Raw genomic sequence first — 24,813 nt, forward strand, 5'->3', positions numbered from 1 at the left:
GGTTATTATTGTTGAGTAATTATTAGGATTAGAGTTTTGGAGTATCGATCGTATCGAGATTTAACTATCGGTTTCCGCAATTTATTGTTTTTCTAAATTATGTCTAAATGGTATCAGTTTTTGAATATTTTATAGTTTACACTCCAACATACTGACGTAAGCTATCGAAAATAATTGTAAATTATGCAATATCATTTTTTTTATATTTCATAATCTAAATTTCAATCTATTTTTTGTATTTAACATCCCTTATTTATTGTTCGTGTTCCGTCTTGTACGTTCTTCAAAAAATCTTAATTTTTTTTTCGATAAAATCTTGTGTGAATTTACAAAAAATACGATTCTTCGTTTAATTTTTTTCCCTTATTGTCTTTACATATTTGGAGTTTAAACGCGTTATAAGTACGTCTTTTTTTAACATGATTACGTAGAATTCTTATTCTGAATAAATTATTTGTTTCCGCTTCATAACTGTTTCTAAATTACAGTGCATTTAATCTTGAAATGCACAGTAACATTTTACACTTTTTACGTTCTAAGGAATTCTCAGGATCGGTTAAAAATTAAATTACAGTAATGGTAATACTCAATATTAATGTCAGACGTGGATACTTCACTGTTTTGTATAATAATTTGTTATCTTGGCATCGATCAAGGTACAAAACTCGTGGCCATACACCACGTTGTCCATATTATTTTCATCTCGATAATATATTTTGTATATTTATGATGTTATTATTTTACTAGTATAACGATTATTGCACTATATTCTATAAGATGGAGCTTTTGTACGAACAATTTCAGGAACTTTTATAACAAAGGAAAGTACTAATTTTTAACATTAACTACCCACGACAATTTACGACAATTACTTTAACCTACGTTCTTACTCTAATTCTTATTCGCTCGCCTAATGTTTGAATTTTTAATCAATCATTGTTGATGAAAAATTGCGATGATAATTGCATTGCGGATATTTATGCAAATGCATATTTTCGTGGATACAATAATACAATTGAAAGATTTGATACAATCGAAAGGACTTGGGCAAAAGTATGTTTCTATCCATTAAATATCATCGATAGTGCTGTACTTTTGGATATTTTACAAAATTTTGCGTCATACGCATTCTATAAATTTTCGTATCTTCGAATCACCCATAATTGCATAAAAATCCACTGTTTTGTGATAATGAATATTAATGACGGTGGAATTTAAGATTCCCGGATTCAGTAACTTGTCTTACTCTAATACATGTATTGCACGTTTTTGGAAGACTAAAGATTCTTTGCTCGAGATCAACGCGACAAATATTGTACTTCGTGGTGAACGTTTCGCTACAGCCTTTCGACCTCTGTGATCGAGTTTACGCTTTTCCTCGATTTTATACTCGATCTCCGTAGCATGCTACTCCTTAAAGGCTCACCGCGAAGCGACGCTCTCATCGAATTCCTCGCACTGCATTTAGAAAATGATCGGAACATGGCGACCGGTGGTGTCTCTTCGTCCTCGCGTTTCCTGTCAAAACATTGCGTTTAAAAATATTGAATCCAATCGCTTAAAGATTTGAATAACTTCCCAACTCGATCCTTCTCTTCTGTTCAAAAGATTTAAAAAGCATTTGAAGAAAGAAGATAGTCCAGTTTTCTTTTGAGAGATTTAACAGATTTTAAGAAGAAAGTAATACGAAAGCATACGAAGATGTAGATCTAACAGAATGCTTGAGAATCTTGAACTTCGAGCTTGAAGATCTGTGAATATCTTTGAAAAAAGGAGACCGAAAGTTCCTTTATGTGATTTTACCTTCCGATACAAGGTATATCCCACATCTTCTGATCTTTTCCAAAATCCTCGCTGTCCTGCAGCGTCTGCGGAAGACCCTTATTCAATGTTTCCGGCAAAAAGAGAGTCAGAAGACCGCCCATAATTTCGAGTGTGCCCAGCACAAGAAGAGGTAGGAACGAGGACACAACATTGAGATAGACTACGAAGGGTGCGAGGATACTAGCAACGTATCCCATTATATGTATCAAAGCTACACCCTGAGCTCTAACCACAGTTGGTAATACTTCAGCCGCATATTGGAGACCGATATTGTATGAAATGTTTATCCAAAATCTACCGAGAATTGTCAGAGAAGCTGTATATATACCTGAAGAAAAAATTTTAGCATTAGTTTTTAATTCTAATTTTTCATGAAATAATTTTAGAAAATTTTAAGGAATAAAAAGGGAAGAAATTATTTTATCTGTCTGTAATTTGTCTGGTTGTCTGCAATAGTTGATACAAGCATTTGCTAAGCTTAATATAAGCGTGCTTAGCTCTAAGCTAAGCACAAGCAATAAGCTTCTTATCTATAAAACGTTAATCTAGCCAATTTGAATCTAAGGGATTGTATTATGGATTACGGCTACTGAAAGCCATATAGCACTGCTGGAGCGCTGAAGCCCATCATTTTGAGGACTATTGCCAACGCCCTTTGATATATGCGGAAATACGAAGCGATCTTATGATCAAAGCAGTAGAAGGGGAAATAAAATATCTATACAACGGATACATGATAGGGCTTGGAAACTATTCTAGCAATGTAGCAAATAATCTACAAGCATTTGCATGTTATAAATATTCCAAAATATACATTTTCTTCCTTTCAAAAAGCACAATGTTATACGAATGAAAAATATTCGTCTGATTAAGTCAGAATTATCGACTTAAGTTATTTAGAAGATTGATCAGTAATATAGAAGGGTGAATATATAAAAACGAAATGTACGAACTATTGGAAACGGCAGAAGCCCAGATGCTGAAGATACCAGAAATGACGAGGGAACCACACGCCAGCCATCTTCTGCCCCATCGATCAAGAACGAGCGTGAGGAACGTGTCAGCAGGCAGCTCGGTTGCTGCAGCAATCGTGAACGTAACAAACACGTCCAGGCCTAAATTATCGACGTTTCGTACGTGACCATCGAACACCAAAGAAATCGCCATCCTATATTTCGTAAAACAATTTCATATGATAAAGAAAAGCACGCTATCATATTTCATGTGAGAAGCAAATTCCTTGCTTCAGAAATGAAGTATTTTTAGACAAAAGATATAAAACTGTTCGTGAGATTTTTACAAGATACAATTCCGATTTTACGTCAATCTATTTGATATCTGTTTAATAGCGATACGAACCAAATAACAATAAATAGAATCGTGATATTCCGTAGTCGTGGCGTTCTAAATAGATCCAACACGGAGTACGTTTTGTCTGCTTCCTCCTCTTTGCAGATTCTGGCACAGGTTTCCTGTTATTAGCAAATTTTTAATTTGTTAATTTTTAATTAGTTAATGTCGTTTGTCTGTTTTTCTTACAAATTTATGTGAATCTGTTATGTGTACAAAGATTACGATAAAATCCGGAAGAAAGTTTATGTTATATTTATATGAGACGATCATTTCGAAATAGTTTACTTGGACGTTCGCAAATTTTTTCATTTTACTTTATAAAACATCAAACCTCTGAAAGTCGATTATCTCCTTATATCGTACATTAATGTTAATATTGCCATGATCTATTCATAGACTGAGCAGTTTCCAAATGTTTAATCTATTTGTATAAAAATTTTCAAAGATAAAAACAATATACAAATTCAATAAATAACATTACAGAAATAGACAATAACAGACAATAACAGAAATTGACAGCAATTTATCGCTGGCAATTTAGGTGATGAATAAGATATAAAATTACTAGGTTGTAAACAAATTTTCATTACGTAAAAGACCCAATTAGACTTCTATTCAAAGAAAATGATTATATGATATGCTTAAAGGCATATAAATTGGTATTTATAGAACGCACATAAAGCAGGAAAGATCATAAAAGTAGAAAATACGGAAAAGATTGCGGTAATCGGTTTATTTACCCGGAATCGTCTATAGATGTCATCGGGCACATTGGTGCCGTTGATTCGCTCGAATTTACCAAGGATTTTAATGGCCCTGTCTATCTGACCTTGGCTGACCAGCCATCGAGCGCTTTCCGGTATCAACCATGGCGTACCTACGGCTAGAACAAGAGGAACTGAGGTGACAATACAGGTCATCCTCCAGTCGGCCAAATAATAGGCGATCCAGGGTAGAATGCAAGTTGCAAATGTGAAGAATATTGCGATCGACATATTCGCCACGAATGTCCTCCACTTTGGTCCAACGTATTTTAATACTGGAATAAAAAACATAATATTTAGAAGAATCATCTGTAAAAGAAATATTCTGTGAATAAAGAATGGAACAATATATTAGGTTGTCGCAGAAATTTCTTTCGTCTCGTAAGGAGATAATAGACGCATACTATTTTTTGTTTTATATTATTTTATTGAATTATATTCATTGGGACAAAATAGATCATACGTAATTCAATAAAATAATATAAAACGAAAGAAACTTTTGGGGCAACTTAACGCAATATGAAGAAGAAAAATTTGAGTTACAAATATATAAAAAGTAGATATACAATATATAGATTAATTTAACAAACGTGTTTAGTTCTACGATTAAATCGTGTTTAGATCTAATAACAAGGACTTTAATAATTTCCCTATGATTGTTCAAGCCCATTTAAATTTCCGTAAGTGTTTCGATACTTATCGACAAGAATACGTTTCTATTTACGAATTATACAGGGTGGTTGGTAACTGGTGGTACACGCGGAAAGGGGATGATTCTACGTGAAAAAAGAAGTCGAAAATATAGAATAAAAATTTTTCGTTTGAGGCTTTGTTTTCGAGAAAATCGACTTTGAATTTTCGCTCGGTACGCGTGCACTTTATCACGTCTCGTTATAACGGATCTCACTGTAGATCGTTGTCTCAATTGACGTTATTTTTAAAATTTTTTAAATTTTTAAATTTTTAAATTTTTAAATTTTTAAATTTTTAAATTTTTAAATTTTTATTCTATATTTTCGACTTCTTTTTTCGCGTAGAATCACCCCCTTTCCGCTTGTACCACCAATTACCAATCACCCTGTATTTCTTAAAGATACAAAAGGTAGAATCACGCGTAACTAGCAATATCATAAATTAACTGTGAATAAACGGATCGTTGGAGTCAAAGGATCATTTACATAATTCAAACACGAGCGTGTGTTACCTTGTTAAGCTATTTATGGTAGATATTGAAAGATCGATAAGCCTGAGATACATATTTATGCCGAAACGAACATTCTCTACGGAAAGTCGAGTCTAATTCGATGAAAACAATTGACTTCCTGAACGAACATATCGATATATATCCACAGTGCAATGACAAGTAAATATTACTCTATTTTCGTACAAGAAAACAGATTAAAACGATGAGAAGTTATCTTGAACAATTGAACTGACCTTCGCGATGAATGAATCTCGCAATTTCACGAATACGTAGACGAAATTAATGTCTGGTGCGTATACGTCCAATAAATTAGAAACGCAAGGTTGTAACTCTTTAATCGCATAACAGGACAAGATGCGATAAACACGTGGAAATATATCATAGTGAACAACGTCTATTTGTAGCTGCCGTAAAATAGGGAGTAATTGCTCTTAATGAAGCAACCGTGTTAGCCACTTAATAGTGGCTTGCTTCTAATCCGGAATCACCTTCAATTAGTTGTAACTAGTGGCTTCCTGATAATTACCGCTCAGTGGTTGTTTCTTTTTTCTTTTTTTTTTTTTTGCTTTATTATAATTGCGATGCTCGAACCATGTTTACCATGGAACTCGCTTCCTTATTTAAAATCACTTTGTACCATTGAATTTTACTTTTCATGCTTCATAATGAACCAATTTATAATTCACAATAAACCAAAATGACGAACGTTCGTTTAAATCACGAGTTTCAGATATTTCTATTCTCTAAAATTACCTGAATTAATTTTTATTAAATAAAATAGCTATAGGATAATTCCACAAATCAGATATTTTGAGCAAATATCTCGGAATTTCCTGTTTAATTCGCCGTAAATTTTTCCAATACGCTCTGGACCTCCTACATATATATAACGTGTCTATACATAACTGTTAATTCATCATTTTCTCGTAATCCTAACAAACAATGGTTAAAAACTTTAACTACATTTTGGATTATTATCTCGCACGAATAAATTTTAAGCTATTAATCGCTTTCCTGAAAATCTGGGTTGGTTATCAGCTTCGGTACGAGACCATCGAGTAACTCGGTACGCATGAACGGAAATAATCTCCCAGTTATATCCAAATGTTTAATAATTTTCTACATAGAAATTTAATGAAAAATAAGAATAGAAGAACCTAGCATTACAAAAATCAACTTCCATGAAATCTAAATATTATTTATGCTGTCTGTAATTTTCAACATCTTCTTTCGCAAATCATCATCACCATCATCATCATCATCACCATTGCGACAGCCATTCTAAAATATATGTATCATTAATTTAATAGAAAATAAGAGTAGAAGAACCTCACGTTATAAAAATCAATATTCATAAAACCAACAAAATATCGTTTTTTAAATATATGTATCATTCAGTTTGTATTGCCTTTACAACGCGTAGATAGGGCGAGGAGATCTCTTCTGAAGACGAGATATTATTCTCATAGAAAGGATACAGAAAGGAGAAGAAGACGTAAAAAAGCTTCTCTGAGACCACTCGTTTCATCACTTCGCCTCTCAAGGTTTACTGCCTTTAACATTACATTATTCGCGCAGAAAAAGTATTCGCTTTTCTCCCAGCTGTATCCGTCACCCTGTAATTTCATATCGTGTTACCGTTCGATCAAAAGCGACAACTCATTTATTGTAAACGAAGATTCCGTGCGGCACAGTTAGCAAAGATAAATTACAGACGATCGTATTAATAATAATAATCTGACCGATATCTCGCAATGCGACCAATCGATAAACGCGAGCACCGTCCAACGCAAGGACGTTGTTAACGTTTCGAAACTGATTAACGTTCGTTCTCTTCTTTCTTTTCTTTCGTTTCTTCCTTCTCGCCTGTTGGCTCGTAAAAGTATCTTAGCATTTATAGACATTTTTTATTTATTTATATTTATTATATATGATGGTATCATAATTAGTACAACAAAGTATTATTACGTTTCTGTTATATATTCATGAATATATTGGAATTTCATTAGGATCGTAATAAAGTCATATAATAATTATATCGAATATGACGTCAGAATTATAAATACGGTTATTATAATGCAGAGTTTCAATTAAGTAAATTTAAAAATCTATATACAAGATACAAAATTATTTAGCGTAATTATATATTTCACAGTAATTACAAAAATATTTAATTATAAAAATAGTCAAACATTTATTATATTAATAAATCCCGATATTTGATAACCATTTATTACATGTTTAAGATAACTATTTATGCTGTATATTTGTACTAAATAAATGTTTGCATTAAATATCTCGTAACTTCTATGTGCATCTTCAGAAATGCTTCAAACTTTACCAATATAATCATTACAATGCTAATGAAATTTCAGAATGTTTTATATAACACATATTCTACATACATATAAATTTTCTGTGGCAAATATGTAAATGCTTTTATAAACTACTAGGTTTATACGCTTTGCAGTCTCATATTTTCCTCCCACTGTTAGCATTATCTGCAGTTTGTATGTGAGTTGTATGAAGTTGATCGAATTCTACGCTTTCAACGATCTGGTCGAGTGACGTTCTGCTTGAATAAGTTATAAATCCTGGCAGGAAGAAAGGCACGTGTTATTGATATCGACTGGTTAGCTGGAATGTTGAATAGGAATTTAAAGAACCAACTCAAACTTTATCGATAATAAAATATGGAAAATATGACTGCAATTAATACGTGAAAAATAATGGAAATATTCTATAGGATACTTGAATGTTTATTAGAGAATTTTAATAATAATATGGAACATAAAGAAGAAAGAAATTCGATGATACTAAATAATGATGATACTGAAAATTTCAGTGATTTTTATTAATATAAAATTAACATTAATATATGTTACGCCGGGCCTCTCTGCCTGGCCCAGGTCACACACCGCGGGCCAGACGGACACCAGATGTCCGCTTTTCCGTACGGCGTACCCTCAATATCCTTGAGCATCCGTCATAAACCCGAGTCACTTGCCTGCTAAGGTCCTTCAAAACAAACAAACAACTGTGTCCGAAGCATTTCTAAAGACTATTGTCTACCACGGCGGGACAAGGGAAAGTTAGTTTTCTCACGTGCGCTGCAACCTTCCTCCCACTAACCACTTTCTCTCGAGGGTGGTTAAGACCCTTCGGTTAACCAATTAACAGCGAAACCTGTTTCCCTCACTCTCTTAACTAACATCGGCTCCAACAAATCCGATGGTCCCGTGCGCTAGACACACCCATCCTTAGCTTTCCTCCGACACAGCATCGTCACTCAACTTCACTTCTTCTACATCGTTGGAAAAGTCAACTACTAAGTATACGCTAATGCCCAACGGGGCAGTCTAAGCATAACGCGAGAGTCGGTCTCGGTATTGTCGAGCATACATTTCCTCTCCTAAATCTCATAGTGCTACGTCCACTAATACACTAAATCTAATTATAAGAGCCCTGCTCTAACGCACATATCTATCTTAGCTTCGTGCGACAAGTTGTTAATTACTTATCTCTCTCTGTCAGTGTAATCTAAGTGCTGGAAACATATAATTTATAATTCTGTGAATCACAGGGTTATACAACCTCAATCACCCCTATTATCTCAACGGAAATCAGGGGATCGATCAATTCGTGGTGTCGATTGTTATAATCGTAACGGGGATTTACGACCCCCGTTGACGTCTCTCCTTGCGATTACGTCTCCCCGCGATTGGTCGAAGAAACATGGTCCTTCGAGCCGGATTTCGTGTCGCCCAAAAAGTGCACTGACCAGTGACTATACAGTGTCGCGTGAAATCCAAGTTCCAACCACTTAGTCAGCTGATCAAGGGAACCGCCATCGGAGAGGAGCACCTCCGTCGCTCAGCATCTACACGAGCCAACGCCGCATCGTAACGATCATCAACCGAGTCCCAGATCAACGTCCATTTGATCAAACAAGATCGTTCCTGTTATTAAAATCAAATATGGCCCAAGCTGAACTAATCAGCACGTTACGGCGGAGACGAGGCGCCGTAGCCCGTCGACTTGCAACCATAAGGCGCGAACTCGATGAATACGAAGCGTCTGGGAAGGCAAACAGAATCTTCCTAATATCTTGCCGCAGCTCGTTCGATGAAATTTGGAGGACGATACTCGCGGTTCAAGACGAGCTAGATGGGTTAGATGAGGGGGAAGCTGAGCGTTTAGATTCGTTATCGCAAGAGCATCGGGAGCTTGACGTGCGGTTCCTAGGTCTCTTTGAACAAATATCAGCAACAACCCCGTCGACAACAAAAACACGCGATTCATGCGTGAAACCCGAGCCGACGGAGAATATCGCATCGACTCGGACGCCGATCTTGTCGCATGGCATGCGGACCTCATCGCGTGACACTCACAACGTGTCACCCACCCGAGACCCAACGACAACCTCGCTCACATCATCAGCATCGCAACAATCTGAATTTTAAAATACGAATTTTAAATAAGTTTGCTAGAAGAAGATGTTCATTTTAATTAAAACCATATACATGTATGTATGTATATATATACGTAGATTTATAGTTGTGGAAGCGTTCGTTGTAGAACCATTCATTCGTTACCTTCGCTTTCCGTTGGGAAGTGAAAATTTATGAAAACCCTGGTATGCTATAGTTGTCCAGAAATGAAAAGCAATTTTGAACAACTAATCCTTTGTAATCAGAATATTGTCTCGTTAAAAGAGAAAACAAAATTATAATTGATCGCGAGTACAGAGGGAAAATATTAGTATAGAAAATGATTGCTGTTACGACCGTTCGCGGAGAGACGCGGTCGCGAGGAAAACGCGTCAGCGAGAGGCGTAAATTCTCGCTACGATTCGGTGAATCGACGCCGCGAAGTAGTCGTTCCCCTGTTTCGATTAAGATAACAGAGGTGGTTGAATGAATATGACACAGTAGTAAGTTATATTTCACCGTTTATTCCACAACTTATAACGAGGATAGTTACACTGGTGCGTATGTACGAGATGAGTGAGTGACTGATCTGCGGGTGTGTATACCCGCTCGAAGGATGTTGACCGTTCGAAGGATGTAAAATCAGTACAGTACTGGGAGACGATGATGTGTCGGAGGAAAGCTAAGGATGGGTGTGTCTAGCGCACGGGACCATCGGATTTGTTGGTGCCGATGTTATTTAGGAGAGTGAGGGAATAGGCTTCGTTTCTAATTGGTTAAACGAAGGGTCTTAACCGCCCTCGAGAGAAAGTGGTTAGTGGGAGGACAGTTGCAGCGTACGTGCGAAAAACCAACTTTCCTTAGTTAAGCCGTGGTAGACAATAGTCTCGAGAAATTCCTCGGAAACAGATGTTTGTTTGAAGGACCTTAGCAGGCAAGTGACTCAGGTTTATGACGGATGCTTAAGGCTATTGAGGGTACGCCGTACGGAAGAGCGGACATCTGGTGTCCGTCTGGCCCGCGGTGTGTGACCTGGGCCAGGCAGAGAGTCTCCCGGCGTAACAATTACGAACTAACTACCTTTAAATATTATAAATATTCAATGGTATATATAAATCCAACTATCTTAAAGTTTCATATTTTTATCTTGCATGAAATTCTTATAAAACAGGAAAATTAATTTTTCTCTGTCTCTCTCCCTCTCTTTGATATAAACGCCGCAGTTGAAAAATAAATATGTATGACCTCATGTATATTCATATGTATTTAAGCATCTTTCTTCGTAACTTTGAATGGTTTTCAATTTCATTTAAATTGTTGCATGGCAACGTGAGTTCTGTTGCAAAATTCATATACTTGCAGAAACGTCAGTCGTAAATCAAGCATAACAACAGTTTTACAGTATGTTGTAGAGATTACTTTGTTATTTAAACTTAGAGATCTTCCTGCTTACAGTAATTACAAAAAGTAACTGTACACCATCGTATTTAGAACGTCATTTATATATATACCAATTAATTAAGACTAAGTCTTAAGATAAGACTGATTAAAATATTAGCTTTCGTATCATTTGTAATACTTTCATACATGCTTATAAATAATTAATGCTATCAAAATGAAACGTAAAAACTGATTTAAAAAAAAGGAAGAGAGACGCTTCATTGGGAAATAAGGATACATACGTACAAGTACTTTTTGTAGCCACTGTGTGGCTTTCAAACTCAATTCCAGGGCAAAAAAGAAATTATTGAAAAACGGTTACCTAATATGTACATCATAGTGAAGCAATTATCAAAGGCGAATCCAACGAAAAAACGACACAAAGTGAACTGCCAGAAGCTACCCGTGAACGCAGTAGCCACCCCAGCGAGAAATCCCATTAAATTAGCTCCGAGCAAAGCTGGTATTCTTCCATATTGATCAGCAACCCATCCAAAAATTAATCCTCCGAAGATAGCGCCGATGAAGAAGATACTTTGAGCTATGGTTGGCAGTGCATCATACTGACAAACCCATCCCAGCTGCAACAGAAAACTACAGTCGAATGATTTACTTCTGATCACTATCAGCATCACGGGAATCTTATAGCAATTTCAACGCCTCGATTAAACGAATTTTCGATCAAAGTTTCGAAATTCCTAATGAAGCGCGCCTCTGTCCTTTTTCCTTTCCCTTTGAGGAAAAAAGAAGGAGAAGCTTAAGACCCTGCGCGTTCTCGCGTCCTTCTTCTGGATGCTTCCTACCCCTCGATGAATAATTCTCCTCCTGACGAGCGACGCAAAGTTCATGGAAATCCACTGGAGCAAAAAGTCTTGCAATTTATGTCGAACAAATCTGTGTGTTCGCGCTGTTGCTCGTTATAACGTTTTATTAAAGTTTCTTTTCAATCCGGTATTTTCATTTTCAGTTTCATTTTCAGATTGTATTTTATTTGGCAATGTAACGCTTGAATTTAGAATGTACTCTGTAATTTCACTACATGCACTAATTATTACTGCAATATGTACTAGTAATTCTGTTACGTACTATAATTTTCCTCTGTGGAAATCGACATTGTTAATTTTCCCACTTCTGAACTATCGATCTTTCCACAAACGTTTATTCGACCCTTTCCATCGTTCTTCTTTCTTTCCAAAAATTGTACACTACGCTTATTTTTTATCGAAATAGATCATGCAAATAATCGAATACGACATACACAGTATAAAGGGATTGATTGATAGGAACAGATAAAATATTCAAAAAGCAGGAAATTACAAGTCGAACATTTTCTGTCACCTCGGATGCCACAGACGCATAAGGGACGGTGGTATAATTAAATTCCCATCCTTGTTGGCAATCTTTCGTTGGCCACGATGGGTCCGGTACGTGGCTTCCATTTAGCAAAATTTCCGTGTAATTTACATCGTACATGCTGCATCTCGAGTAACCTTCGCGGTTGACTGGTATCGCCAGCGACAGCCTGAAACGAAGGAGAAGATAACGTAGATTGGTTCACGGTCTTCGATGCCGATGGACGTTCCGACAAGCGAGTAATTAACTTTCTATTTGAAACTCGACAAAAAATATTGGGAATCTCGAGTATTTATTGAGCTAATAATATTGATTGTTAGTCGAGTCTGATAAAACGTATTTGACTGGAATTTCATTTAAAGCGAAGAAAGTTATTTTCAATTGTAGCTGGATGTACGTTAATTGCTGTTTTCCTGTCTTTACAAATTACTCATTCCTTTGTTTCATCAGCCTTTTCGATTATTATTGTCTCGTATTATTATTGTCGAGTATTGTCTCGTGGTTATTATCTCAACGCTTTTATCGTGTCAATTTATTGCGTTGTGTTCATACGGGTTTGTAGAATATATAATAAACAATGCAATGAGAAATGAAAATGAGAAAATTTTGAAGAATTATTAAATTAGGTAAATTGAAGGGAAAGAAGTTCTGTGAAGGAACTGGATTGGATCTAAACAGATAATAAAGAAAGATGATCCAAGATTTGCGACCTCCGACGTATGTCGAAAACACTTACTCATTAATAACGAATGTCATTAAGATAATTCAGTGACGGTAATTGCGTCTGTTATTCTGATGAATGTTACATAACGAGATAGGAAGTCGATGTCATGATGACTGGCGCTGTCTGAATCAAATCAACCCTATTCACAACCAGATAATACCGTCAAACGATGTTTACATTATTATAATATGAAATCCAATTTGAAGGCTTCGTGAATTTCTATTATCCTTCAATGAAATTATGAAATAATGGCGCAATTTAATGATAAAGATTATTATTATTTCATTAGGCTTGCTGTATAATTTGCTAGATTGTCTTCAACCAGATAAATATATCAATAATTTTGGCAATGGCTATCATCACATACTTTATCGAAAGAGAGAACATTGGTTCTCTTTGATTTTCGATCGTTGAATCGTCGAAAGAAAACTTCGCGGCTCAGAGAAAGTTCTCCTACAAACACGTACATAGCATAAAAATCGGTAACACGCGGAAGTTCTACAGGAAAAAAATCAAAAAGACTTGCTGAGCAAGGCAAGAACTTTCCAATAGAAGGTGAGCATAATAATAAATAACACTTGCACGGATGCTTGCGGAGGAGTCGTTGACTATATTAAACTAATACTAATTATGAAACAATGTAACAGTAACGGTACTAGTCGTAATTAACATACTATCGTTAACATTATCGTGATATCGAAATTTCTTCCCACAAGATCACCGATTAATTGCATCGATTTGCGAAATTCTTAGTGTTCGATGATTATCATAGTCGAGGAAAGGTATTTACAAGACATTAACATCCGCATCTAATCACATCTCGTAGCATCGCGACTTATCACGCGTATCGCCTAACCTTTACATGAATATTGAACGAACGAACACTTCGAACGCATTATGCAAGTGTACGTTACGTTTTTCATTCGCCGGTAAAAGCTTTCAAAAACGAGTTAATGAGCGAATGATACGTGGCATGCGCGAAAGAAACGAATGCTTGCCCATAGAATAGCTGAAAATGATTCGAAAAGTATACTAGCAAAATAACAATAGATTCAGATGATAACTGACCAGTCGACCAGGATTAGTCACAGCCTTTTAACAATTCTATCGATTTTTTGCTACTATTATACTTATTAGTATCGTGGACGAAAGGCCTGGGAAATATCGGACGAACTATGAACAGTGTCGCGAGAGCCGGGGCGCCGTCGGGCCCATCAATGTGTCATCGGTCTTTTCAAGTGCATAGTTTCGTGGAAAAGACCTACGTGACCCTGGCCACGAGCGTCTGCAGAACACGTGTGCGGTGGGCCTAGGAAAAGGGCAATGGAATGCGACAACAGTCAGTCGAGAAACAGAGCGCGAGTCGAAAAGCACAGAGTGCGAGTCGAGAAGCCGAGTGCGAGTCGAGCGGAGATGGAGGTTGCGAGTGGCGTTGCCGAGAGAGTGTGGATTGCGCTGTGTTCTGTACGTTTGGTATGAATGGTTCAAGTTAAGCCACAATCGTCTCTTCTGTCTGATTAACATCTCTATTGTCCACGTTTTGTAAACATATTACATCACGATATTACATATTTTGGGGGCTCAGCCGGGATTGGACAAGACAGAAAACGAAACGGTTTAACAGAGCTATTCGAGCTAGTTGTGAATTTACCGGTACGCGGTGCGGTAAAAGACGATATCGTTGACTGTTTAAGTTTGTGTTGTGTGAAAAATGGCCAACGTCGGGGACGAACGGTTGTCGGGTGAAGAGGGTTCGACGCTGGAGGAGCTGAGGAATAAGCTCGCGCGAATGAACCTCCCTATATCGGGTGCGAGGTCAGTGCTGATTGCAAGGCTGAATCGGGCGTGTAGGGCTGGACAATCGTATCGTAAGGGATCGACGGGCGGTGAAGAGCTAACCGGTCAACGAGATTTAGAAAGTGTACAGAGAGCTGAGCGTGATTGCAACGAAGATGAGGATGTTGAGAAAATGAATACGAAGGAGTTGAAGGAGCGCCTCGCTAGTTTGGGTTTAAAAACGACGGGAAGAAAAGTAGAATTACGCGCACGGCTACGAGCGGCCATGGATGGTAACGACATATCGTCGGAAGAAGAAAGCGACGACGAAAGTGAGGATGAAGATGGCAAGAAAAACGCAAGAGAATACAAGAGAGATACGCGAAGGGTGTATCAGGACCGTGACGAATGTTGTCGAAGGGCATGTGTTGGTTCGACGCTGAGTTTTAGAGACGTCGAAGATGCATTAGAGTCGTTTAGTGGCAACAGAGGTGAAAATGTCGAACGATGGTTCGAGTCGTTCGAGGAAGTCGCTGATACGTGCATGTGGTCGGATGGGCAGAAGGCAGTCTATGCAAGGAAGCTGCTGAAGGGATCAGCGAAAATATTTGCGAGCTTCGAGTGTCATGCCAGGACTTGGCATGAGTTGAAGAGGGGGCTAGTGAAAGAATTTTCGAGGAAAGTCAACAGTAGGCAAGTTCATCAGAAACTTGAAGAAACAAAAAAGGAGAGTGATGAAGCATGTTTGGCTTACATGTACCGCATGCTCGAAATAGCCAGCCATGTGGACATAAAGGAGGAAGCAAAGGTGGAATACATAGTGGATGGAATAATAGACGACGAGAACAATAAGGCTATATTGTACGGCGCTACGTCAATCAAAGAGTTGAGGAAGAGGTTAGTGATGTACGAAGAGCAGAAGAGTCGCAGAGCAAAGTCGATTGTGAAGCCGGCTAAAACCCAGAAGAACGGAAAGCCCAGTCAATCTGTAGATGCAATGAAGAAAAGAAGATGCTTCATTTGCGGTAGTGAGGATCATCTAAGTGTTAAGTGTCCGGAGAGGGGAGAAGGTGTTAGGTGTTTCAAGTGCAGCGGATTTGGACATATTGCAGCGAGGTGTACGGCACAACCGAAAGAGACTTGCGTAGTGTCAAGATCCGAAAAGGGGAAGTATGTGAAGGAAGTGGCGATAGATGATTGTAGGTTTGTGGCATTAGTGGATACAGGTAGTAACCTTACGTTCCTACGAGCGGATGAGTATGTGAGGTTAGGATCACCACCTCTGGGAAACTGCAAACTTAAGTTTGATGGTTTTGGTTCCGCTGGCAATAGTACCTGGGGCGAGTTTACAAGGGTAATGACGGTCGACGGGTACGACTTTACTGTCACCCTGCATGTTGTCTCGAATAAGGTAATGACAAGACACAGTCTACTCTTAGGTACCGACTTTTTAGACCAGGTAGAGTTGCGAGTCAAACGGGGCGAGGTGACATTTTTACGACTCGACGATCAGACCGACGGTCACGAGGACGCGCCGGATGTACTGAGGGTAAACGCGGTAGAACAGACCGACGAAACAGACCTGACACACGTACGGGAACCGCATTATCGTGAAGCGATTCGCGATATCGTTAGGGGGTATAGGCCGGAGAAGAAGCGAGACGTCGGAATAACCGAAAAAGTAGTTTTGAAAAGCGACAAGCCGATAGCGCGAAGACCGCGAAGACTGGCGCCGTCGGAAAGAAAGGAAGAAGATGATTTGATGGAAGCGTGGACAAACGAGGGTGTCATCAAATCGTCAGACTCGGAGTATGCGAGTCCGATAGGTGTAGTTAGAAAGAAAGATTTGTGTGTGCGTGTGGCTGGATGGGCCTTGTTACTAGGCGAGATTAAGTATCAGGTGTGTCATCGGCCGGGGAAAAGTATGCAGCATGTAGATGCTCCGAGTAGGAACCCCCTGCCGAGCACTATGTATGTAACGGAGAGTGAAGACGGGCTGATTGCACGGTTGAGAAGGGCACAGAACAAGGACACTGAAGTCCGTAGGATTTTGGACGCCGCAACGTGCAGTCAGGCCGATGGGCAGGTAGTAAGAAACAATATTTTGTATAAGGAGTGTGAGGACGATGTGCTAATAGTAGTATCGAAGGCGATGCGGGCTCAGGTAGTCAGGCAAGCGCACGAGCGTGGGCATTTCGAGGTTACCAAAACAGAAGCTATGGTCAAGAAGGACTTCTGGTTCAAGGGGTTACGCGAAAAGGTCGAACACGTGGTGTCCAACTGCCTTGACTGTAGCCTAACCCAACGAAACATAGGTAAGCTAGAAGGGAGCCTGCGAAATTACAAGAAAAGAAGAAAGCGTGCGAAGCAGTACCGAAGGAAGGACCCGCACACACCTCGATTTTATGAAACCTTGGGTCCTAAATGCCGAAAGTGACGCATCTGATGACAGCGAGATAGAAGGCAACATCTGAGGGCAGATGTTATTGCAGGATGGCCGAATGTAGTATCGTGGACGAAAGGCCTGGGAAATATCGGACGAACTATGAACAGTGTCGCGAGAGCCGGGGCGCCGTCGGGCCCATCAATGTGTCATCGGTCTTTTCAAGTGCATAGTTTCGTGGAAAAGACCTACGTGACCCTGGCCACGAGCGTCTGCAGAACACGTGTGCGGTGGGCCTAGGAAAAGGGCAATGGAATGCGACAACAGTCAGTCGAGAAACAGAGCGCGAGTCGAAAAGCACAGAGTGCGAGTCGAGAAGCCGAGTGCGAGTCGAGCGGAGATGGAGGTTGCGAGTGGCGTTGCCGAGAGAGTGTGGATTGCGCTGTGTTCTGTACGTCTGGTATGAATGGTTCAAGTTAAGCCACAATCGTCTCTTCTGTCTGATTAACATCTCTATTGTCCACGTTTTGTAAACATATTACATCACGATATTACATAAATAACACTTGCACGGATGCTTGCGGAGGAGTCGTTGACTCTATTAAACTAATACTAATTATGAAACAATGTAACAGTAACGGTACTAGTCGTAATTAACATACTATCGTTAACATTATCGTGATATCGAAATTTCTTCCCACAAGATCACCGATTAATTGCATCGATTTGCGAAATTCTTAGTGTTCGATGATTATCATAGTCGAGGAAAGGTATTTACAAGACATTAACATCCGCATCTAATCACATCTCGTAGCATCGCGACTTATCACGCGTATCGCCTAACCTTTACATGAATATTGAACGAACGAACACTTCGAACGCATTATGCAAGTGTACGTTACGTTTTTCATTCGCCGGTAAAAGCTTTCAAAAACGAGTTAATGAGCGAATGATACGTGGCATGCGCGAAAGAAACGAATGCTTGCCCATAGAATAGCTGAAAATGATTCGAAAAGTATACTAGCAAAATAACAATAGATTCAGATGATAACTGACCAGTCGACCAGGATTAGTCACAGCCTTTTAACAATTCTATCGATTTTTTGCTACTATTATACTTATTTACTCCAAAGCTAAGATCCTATCTAGGCTAAACTAAACGTTAACTATGACTCACAGTTGGAAAATGCACTTATCTTATACGTAATCATTTATCAATTACTGAGTTCGTTAAGTTCTATTTTTGTTTGCTGAAAGGAAAAAATCTTACATTAATTAATCATCGCTATATCGTTGTTTGCTATTGTCTTTCGTCTGATCGACAATCATTTACCCATTCCATCGTTGTAGAACTCTTCATTTCTGGTTCCTATAATCTGGTATTTAATATCATCGAATTTATTTTGAAGCACGTGCACGTGCCAAAAAATTAGGTCACGGAAGTTTTATGCATTTCTGTGAAATCTGAAAGGGCAAAATTGCAAAGTACACGTGTGACACGTGGAAATATAAAAAAACATCGGAAAGTAGCACACTTTGTAACGTTTAATCGAGGTAAAACAATTTTTTATCCAGCTTCTAGTTTTTTCTTTCGCTTCCTTTATATTCTGAAAAATATGCGTAAAAATCCGCAGGCTACGTATTATGACGTAAACGGAATGGAACGAATCAATAATAGAATAAATTAAATAATATTAATATTAAAATATTAAATAATATTAATATTAATATAAAAATTATAATAATAATAATCGATAATAAAAGAAATTAAGGACAATGGAACACATATTCGATTTATACTAAATATCCGCGGCTGTCCTGATATTTATTGCCAGTCGCGTACATACGTTCAAGTTATAATTTCTAATACCATTAGAAAGTTAGGAGAATTTTAATCGAGAACGAGCTCTATACCCTTTGAACGTAATTTGTTCGTCACTTAATCGCTGCACGCGGTAAACACTAACGAGCAGCTCTTAAACAAAAGTATTTGTACGTTATGGTCAACAACGGGGTGACTAGTTATTCGCGCGTTCTCCTGTTTCATTGAAATTTTAATTGCATCAACGTAGTACGTTCTATGGTCGACGTCTTAACATAATTGTACGGATCGAATGTCTTTACGTAAAACTGTCCCGTGCATGTTGACGATTCGCGGCCAATCAACGATATCAGGCCGAATGTTACGTGCTCGACGCTATTTTTTCGCCTTCACGCTCTCATTGTTTGCGCGAAGGTTCAACGCGTTCGCGCGGCGTACGCGATAATACGCGCTCCGGGAATTTTATCCAAGGAGCATTGTGCGAGCGCAACACGTTGCGACACCACATCCTTTGCCTCTCTCGAAACGTCTTAATAACGAATTATGGTGCAATCGAACCATGCGCGTATAGCAAAAAGCAATCGTTTCTAGCCGTTCACTTTGAACACCGCGAAGGTTAATTTGGCAACTACATATATATCCATGTATTGTGTTTCTAACGATTGCCAAATGCTATTTTCATGCATATAGTGATGCCATCCTTTTGTTACGAAGGATTAGCATCAGAGAAATTTTCGGCTTATTACGCATATTGAAAATGTAACGTAAGATTCATCTTTTTTTTCAGCAAATATGCAGAGATACGCACAGGTGCGTTTGAGTATTAGAGCACCTACTGGTTACATTTATTGGAACGCTCTAGCGGATTTTACGCTGTAAAACATACGACGTGAATGAAAGTTCGGATTTATAATAAAATAAGCAGAAGATACAACCGGAAAAAGGATCTCAGCAAGACGATAGTATTAGGACAGCGTTAGGAAACGGTAGGCCAAGAAAAGCCGATCGAAAGATGATTCGTAGAACTAAAGGAAAGTGTTGAGATATTGATCCGTTTCATAGCGCCGATGCGAGCGAAAAGCGAACTAAAAATTGCGCGTTTAAGCACTAAAATGTCTATATACTATCACGAAACTACGAAATATTACTAATCTTCTATTTACAACGAAGCTCGTAAGTCTCGTGACCAATTTACACGAAAAAAGATCGAGTTAGAGACACGATAACGCGTTAATGAAACTTCTAATCTCTAAATCTCTAGAGAGAAATCCTTAAAAGCTGTAGATCCTTAATAAACAATTTACCGATTACGACGATAAGTTCCCTGATGCTCGTAACCAATTTTACACAGAAAACGGATCACCAAAGTTGCAAGACTTTCGAGTTGGAGGGAATGACGCGTTAACGAGAGCGTCGCGACGTATAATGTTTACAAAGTTTGCGTGGAAATTAACACGATCAGGAATAAGCTGGATCGTTGTCACCGTTTACGATCGTGTTTCCGAGATGAAAGAAACAGCTACTATTATGCAATCGATCGTTTCGAACTAGTAAACGGCGTAGCGAAATAAAACTCGGTGTAAGTTTTAACATACGTTCACTAGCAGGAACGTGTTTTATTGAAACTTTTACGACTCGCTACCGGCTGCCCCAGCCGTTGCATTATTTGAATAACATCGAAGGTTGTTGACCTAGCAACCGAACGAAGGTGCGATCCAATTGGAGGTGGATATAATTACACCTTGAAATACCTTTCGTCATCGAGCATTTCCAATTCCCCGCCGAGTGTCCTCCATTTTTGCGCTTAGTCTTTACGCTCGATATCGTCGCAATTTGCAAGCACTCGCTAGCAACAGAATGTGCGATCGTCGTCGCGCGTCGCCGTTTCGACAGAATTAACGTCGTTGGAATCTCACAACGATTGAGAAACCGCATATTTACTTCGCGCGAAAACCACGATGAACGAGTTATGTCTCGTTCGGGCTAATTTCTTTGAAGTAGTCAATGTGTCGATTTTTAATTTATGCTTCAAATATGTAATATCGGAAAATAAGGATAGAAATTTTTTTCCGATTACTTACAATTTATTAATATTAAATTGAATATACAAATATAAATTGGACAGAGAACGATATTTATTTAACGGAAACTAAATGCAATACTCGTATCTATATCAAATAACTTTGCAGTTATTTGATCACTCTCGTCACAACGAATCTAACACACACACACACTCTCTCTCTAACAACTCTATCAATTCTCACGACTCTACTCTTCGACGACTCGAAACCTCCAACGACTCTACTCTTCGACGACTCAATTAGCTCTGATCTTCGCCAATACACTCCTGCTCGGTCGTGCTCGCTCTTGCTCTCGTCCTCTCTCACACACACACACGCACACTTTTCGGCTCACATACTCTGGCCTCTCGATTGCCACTCCTTGAAATGTGGAACCGTACTTCTGTTTTGACGCTGCTTATCTTTTCTCGCGTCACTGTTACTAGGCGCTCTTGGATGTAAACAAACCACGAAAGACGACGTACACGGTGTTTTCTAATTTCAGCCGATCTCCAATCAAAGCTATTCTACGATATTACAAATATTACGAATCTAAGATCCAGTGTGGAGGATTTGAAGGGTTGACTCTGAGATTTGAGAGTAATTTCAGAGAATAGAAGCTTAATTCCTGCGATTACTTCCTTCACATACTTCCCCTTTTCGGATCTTGACACTACGCAAGTCTCTTTCGGTCGTGCCGTACACCTCGCTGCAATATGTCCAAATCCGCTGCACTCGGAACACCTAACACCTTCTCCCCTCTCCGGACACTTAACACTTAGATGATCCTCACTACCGCAAATGAAGCATCTTCTTTTCTTCATTGCATCTACAGATTGACTGGGCTTTCCGTTCTTCTGGGTTTTAGCCGGCTTCACAATCGACTTTGCTCTGCGACTCTTCTGCTCTTCGTACATCACTAACCTCTTCCTCAACTCTTTGATTGACGTAGCGCCGTACAATATAGCCTTATTGTTCTCGTCGTCTATTATTCCATCCACTATGTATTCCACCTTTGCTTCCTCCTTTATGTCCACATGGCTGGCTATTTCGAGCATGCGGTACATGTAAGCCAAACATGCTTCATCACTCTCCTTTTTTGTTTCTTCAAGTTTCTGATGTACTTGCCTACTGTTGACTTTCCTCGAAAATTCTTTCACTAGCCCCCTCTTCAACTCATGCCAAGTCCTGGCATGACACTCGAAGCTCGCAAATATTTTCGCTGATCCCTTCAGCAGCTTCCTGGCGTAGACTGCCTTCTGCCCATCCGACCACATGCACGTATCAGCGACTTCCTCGAACGACTCGAACCATCGTTCGACATTTTCACCTTTGTCGCCACTAAACGACTCTAATGCATCTTCGACGTCTCTAAAACTCAGTGTCGAACCAACACATGCCCTTCGACAATATTCATCACGGTCCTGATACTCCTGTGGCGGATCGGTATCAACAGGACGCCGACAGGTCGAGGCATCAACGCGGCGCAACACCTCCCGGGCGATCCGCGGGTACCAACCGCCAACACTAGAGGGCTACGACGACAACGAGTCTATCTGTCTAACTCGCTAGCGGTCGAATATACGAGCGATTGATACAAATACCGCACCTAGCGAGACTCCCTCTACGTCTAAGGCAGGGACTACCGGGCATAGCCTTACTGACGAGTCCACCGGTAGTCCCGGGACGAAACGCAAACACTCACACTCTCTTTTCATTCGCCTCACACCCTTCGCGTATCTCTCTTGTATCCTCTTGCGTTTTTCTTGTCATCTTCATCCTCACTTTCGTCGTCGCTTTCTTCTTCCGACGATATGTCGTTACCATCCATGGCCGCTTGTATCCGTGCGCGTAATTCTACTTTTCTGCCCGTCGTTTTTAAACCCAAACTAGCGAGGCGCTCCTTCAACTCCTTCGTATTCATTTTCTCAACATCTTCATCTTCGTTAGAATCACGCTCAGCTCTCTGTATGTTTCCTAAATCTCGTTGACCGGTTAGCTCTTCACCGCCCGTCGATCCCTTAGGATACGATTGTCCAGCCCTACACGCCCGATTCAGCCTTGCAATCAGCACTGACCTCGCACCAGATATAGGGAGGTTCATTCGCGCGAGCTTACTCCTCAGCTCCTCCAGCGTCGAACCCTCTTCACCCGACAATCGTTCGTCCCCAACGTTTGCCATTTTTCACACTACACAAACTTAAACAGTCAACGATATCGTCTTTTACCGCACCGCGTACCGGTAAATTCACAACTAGCTCGAATAGCTCTGTTAAACCGTTTCGTTTTCTGTCTTGTCCAATCCCGGACGAGCCCCCAAAAATATGTAATATCGTGATATAATGTATTTACAAGGAGTGGACAATAGAGATGTTAATCAGACAGAAAAAGACGATTGTTGTTCAACCTGAACTATTCACGCCAAACGTACAGAAAACAGCGCAACTAAATAACTAGATAGCGACTCGACTTTTACCAAAACGCAATCAACACTCTCTCGGCAACGCCACTCGCAAACTCTGTCTCCGCTCAACTCGCACTCGGCTCCTCGACTCACACTCTGTTTCTCGACTCACACTCTGGCCGTTGTCGCATTCTATTGCCTTTTTCCTAGGCCCGCCGCACACGTGTTCTGCAGACGCTCGTAGCCAGGGTCACGTAGGTCTTTTCCACGAAACTATGCACTTGAAAAGACCGATGACACATTGATGGGCCCGACGGCGCCTCGGCTCTCGCGACATTGTTCATAGTTCGCCCGATATTTCTTAGGCCTTTCGTCCACGATACTACATATATGTAGTGGTGTACTGGTCATCTTTTTTCCACACGTTTTTAGCTTTTTAGCTGTTTGTGAATGGGCGCCTAATCAGCCAATCAGAAATGGCCGGTATTCTATGAATCCTTTTCTTCAATGCTCGAAGAGCTGGATATTTATCCAAAGCTGATGCCCCAAACATATACTCGAAATTTTCAAGGGCCGCTGCAAACACGAAGTCCGCCCATGTCGTCTGAAAAAAGGTTTGTATACATTTATTTTGTACCTCCTCTATTAAACAATTTTTTTAATTTACCTTGAAAAATGTGAAAAATCGAACTCTTAACTAAAGATCACTAGCTTTTTAGGAAGAATTTGGATTTTTATTTTATTGTCAGAATTTAATGGATAATTTTAGAAACTTCAACCTTTGGAGGTATTTGTTAATTAAAAATGACAAAACTGGTATTATGTAAAAAAGAGTAATGTGTATCCTGAATCAATGTCGAATGGAAATTAGACAGTTCTATAAAAATAATCCTTCTCACGATTCCACAACTTCATAGCTTAATTAAATACAATTCTTCGGCGATATAATTACAAATACATTTACAGGAATTGTGTAATATGATAAATATCTCGTTAAAGAAATTGAAATCGTAAATTCCGCGGATAACCAGCGTTTATCATATAGAGACAGGGATTTGCAAAGAATAAAAGTTGTAGAACGTTGAAAGGCGTTGAGAGAAACGTGATGTTATCCCGTTATTCGTTAACGCAACGCAGTTAAAAAAATCCCGTAGGAAGATTACGATAATAGATAACCTGAGTCGAGTGTTTGTCGGGGGATCTAAAAGATTCTTTCGAGTTGAGCGTCTGAGATTGCAGAGAAGAAAATTTGGAAGCCATCGAATTCGTGATGTCG

At 39.3% G+C, this 24,813-nt stretch overlaps 1 protein-coding gene across 1 annotated transcript in view; it reads right to left on the minus strand.

The window, feature by feature from the left end:
- Positions 1-24,813, minus strand: part of LOC143304329 (glutathione S-transferase-like) — a 38,651-nt gene that overhangs the window by 13,366 nt on the left and 472 nt on the right. The window lies entirely within an intron of this gene.

The sequence above is a fragment of the Bombus vancouverensis genome, unplaced genomic scaffold (genome assembly GCF_051014615.1).
Source record: "Bombus vancouverensis nearcticus unplaced genomic scaffold, iyBomVanc1_principal scaffold0030, whole genome shotgun sequence".
Lineage (NCBI taxonomy): Eukaryota > Metazoa > Arthropoda > Insecta > Hymenoptera > Apidae > Bombus > Bombus vancouverensis.